Here is a 3763-nt window from a genome sequence, read left to right as displayed (position 1 = left end):
TGCAAAGTTGACGTTAAAAGTACTTCAAAACACATGTAAAGTCAGTGTAACAACAGTGTTGAGTTTTAGAATTGCCATTTCAGTTGTTTTTATGCGTAAATCTGCTGTAGAAGTGTGTCGAGGCTTTTGTGTCGCAGGGCTGCCGTGTGTCTTGTCACGCTAATGTGTGCTGTTGAGACTCGTATGGAGCATGTAGTGATTTTACTCACGTTACGCAGGCACGGAATGAGAGCATTGTGGAGTTAGAAAGCAACGAGACAGGAGACGTGAGAGTAGACGTAGTCGAGGTAGTTTACTAGCTCCAACTTAGCATGTCATACATCGGACAACGACACTGAACTGACTGTGAACCGGAAGCGGAAGTGCATTATCTGACCCCTGGCCTCTTCCCTTAAAGGTACACCGTCCTCTTAGGTGAATGTCTCTCGATATATAGATGTGGGTCACCACACAGGCCCCCCCAGAATTCACCTACACAAAACAATGCAAAACAGCAAAAGTGCAAGTCATGAACATAAAAATAGACTCTACAACAGAACAGTCAATGACATAGTGCAAAGTCACGGGGAAAACAGGTGACAAGTCAGGGGGCGGACCCTGCGGCCATAACGGCCGCGCTTCACAGGAGGGGAAACAGATGGGGCCGAAACCCGGGCCATAGGCGGGGCCGAAGCAGGAACAGAGGCAGGTGCCGGGGCCGACCTAGGAGGGCGCCCCCGCCGCGGGGGTAGGGCCAATTGCATTGGCTCCCCAATGTCCAAGTGAGCGGGCTTGAGATGGTCTATAGCGACCCGCTCCGGCCTGCCCCCCATGTCAACCACAAAGTTCTTATCCCCCCGCCTCCAGGACGCGGAAGGGCCCGTCGTATGGGGGCTGCAGCGGGGACCGATGGCTGTCGTGCCTAATGAAGACGTACCTCGCCGATGGCAGATCCTTGGGGACGTAGGACCGGGGGAGGCAGTGTTGAGACATCGGAACGGGAGCGAAGGCACCGGCAGCGCTCCGGGACGCACTGAGGTGAGAGGCGGCCGACCAGGGAGCCGTAGCATCCGGAAGAAACTCCCCCGGAACCCGCAGGGGCTGGCCATACACTAGCTCAGCGGAGGAGGTCTGGAGGTCTTCCTTCGGGGCCGAACGCAGGCCGAGCATGACCCACGGGAGCCGGTCCATCCAGTCGCAGCCAGTGAGGCTTGCCCGCAGAGCGGCTTTCATGTCCCGATGGAACCGCTCACAAAGTCCGTTGCTCTGCGGGTTGTACGCCGTAGTGCGGTGGATCTTCACCCCCAGGTGCTCAGCGACCGCCGTCCAGAGCTCCGAGGTAAACTGGGAGCCCCGGTCGCTCATGATGTCACCAGGCGTGCCGAAACGGGCCACCCAGCAGCCGATGAACGCCTGTGCTACCTCTGCTGCCGTCGTGGAGGACAAGGGAATAGCCTTTGGCCACCTGGTGGCCCTGTCCACAATAGTGAGGAGGAACGTATAACCACGGGAGGGGGGCAGGGGACCCACCAGGTCAACATTGACGTGGTCAAACCGCCTCTCTGGAACCACAAACGGCGCCAAAGGGGCCTTGGTATGGCGGTGCACCTTGGCGCGTTGGCACGCCACACACGAGCCGGCCCAGGCTCTAACATCCTTACGGAGCCCAGGCCAAACGAACTTGACGCTCACCAGCTTGGTCGAGGCCTTCACTCCCGGGTGGGAAAGGCCGTGGACGGTGTCGAAAACTCGGCGCCGCCAGGAAGTAGGCACCAGGGGGCGCGGTTGACCGGTGGAGATGTCACAGAGGAGGGTGGTGTTGGCCGCGTCGAACGTCACGTCCTCCAGCCGTAGCGCCGTAGGGGTCGACCAGTAGTCTTGAACGGTCGCGTCCTTGGCTTGGTCCGCTGCCATAGCGGCGTAGTCGAGTCCCAAGTGAACGGCGTTAACAACCGCCCATGAAAGGCAGTCGGCGACGAAGTTATCCTTGCCCGACACGTGTTGTATGTCCGTGGTAAACTCGGAAACCGCCGCGAGATGGCGCTGCTGACGCCCAGACCACGGTTCTGAGGTTTTGGCCATACAGAACGTCAGCGGTTTGTGGTCCACGAAAGCGGTGAACTGTCGGCCCTCCCTTAGGAACCTAAAGTGTCTGGTTGCGAGGAAGAGACCCAGTAGTTCCCTATCAAAGGTGCTGTATTTGCGCTCGCTCTCACGGAGTTGTTTACTGAAGAACGCCAACGGCTGCCAGCCCCCCCCCCCCACCCATTGCTCACACACGGCCCCCACGGCGTAGTCGGAGGCATCCGTTGTAAGGGCTATGGGGGCGGCAGGCGACGGGTGAGCTAGCAGCGCAGCATTGGCCAGCGCGGTCTTGGCGGCCACAAAAGCCTCGTCCATCCCCAGTCCAGCTCGTCCTTAGACTTCTTACCCCGCAGGGCCTCATACAGGGGACGCATGATGTGGGCGGCACGGGGCAGGAAACGGTTATAAAAGTTCACCATGCCCAGGAATTCCTGCAGCGACTGTACAGTGCGGGGGCGGGGGAACATGGTGACAGCCTCAACCCTGGCAGGGAGGGGAACGGCCCCCTGTGGAGTGATGTGCTGCCCGAGGAAGGTGATGGACGACTCCCCGAACTGACACTTAGCTGGGTTGATGATGAGGCCGTGTTCGCTGAGCCTGTCGAACAGCTGTCTGAGGTGCGTCATTTGTTCCTCCGCCGACGCGCTGGCCACGAGGATGTCGTCTAAGTACACAAACAAAAATGGCATGTCGCGGAGCACAGAATCCATAAGGCGCTGAAACGTCTGCGCCGCCCCTTTAAGGCCGAAAGGCATACGTAAAAACTCAAAGAGCCCAAAGGGTGTGATGACAGCCGTTTTTGGGACATCCAGTGGGTAGACCGGCACTTGGTGATACCCCCGCACTAAGTCGATTTTGGAATAGATGGCAGCGCCCGCCAGGTGGGTAGAGAAATCTTGTATGTGCGGTATGGGGTACCGGTCGGGGGTCGTGGCATTGTTTAGGCGACGGTAGTCCCCGCACGGGCGCCAACCCCTGTCGGCCTTAGTAACCATGTGAAGAGGGGAAGCCCATGGGCTGTCAGAACGGCGGACAATGCCGAGGCGCTCCATAGTCGAAAACTCCTCCCTGGCTATTGCGAGTTTGGCCGAGTCGAGGCGTCGGGCCCGGGCGTAAACTGGGGGGCCCACTGTGGTGATATGATGTTCCACGCCGTGCTTGGTCACCGCCGAGGAGAAGGTGGGTGTGGTGAGCTCGGGGAAATTTGCGAGCAGGCGTTGGTATGGATCCCCGGTGGAGAGTGTGTTAGCAAGGCACAGCGCTCCAGCCCCCCCAAGCGTGCAGGGGTATGACGCAAAAGAGACGGCATCAATCACGCGACAGTTTTTAACATCCACCAGCAGGTTGAAAGCACAGAGGAAATCCGCACCTAGGAGCGGGGTGGATACAGCAGCCATCACAAAGTCCCAGCCGAAACGTCGGCCGCCAAAACACACGTCCACATGTCTGATACCGTACGTCCGAACGGACGTGCCGTTGGCGGCGTCCATCTGGGGGCCGTGACTGTCGGTCATCGTGTCCACAGCTTGTGCTGGTAGTATGCTGCGTTGAGCGCCAGTCAACCAGCAGCCGCCGGCCCGACAAGGAGTCTGATGAACAACAGCTTGCAGTCACGGCCGGCGCCTTGGCGTTTCCCTGAACCCTGTAACTGCAGGGTTTGCGACACTGTTTTGCTTTTGCCCCAAACCTGGCATGGTAA

Source organism: Lampris incognitus, chromosome 1, assembly GCF_029633865.1.
Source record: "Lampris incognitus isolate fLamInc1 chromosome 1, fLamInc1.hap2, whole genome shotgun sequence".
NCBI classification, from domain to species: domain Eukaryota; kingdom Metazoa; phylum Chordata; class Actinopteri; order Lampriformes; family Lampridae; genus Lampris; species Lampris incognitus.
This window is presented reverse-complemented; position numbering follows the sequence as displayed.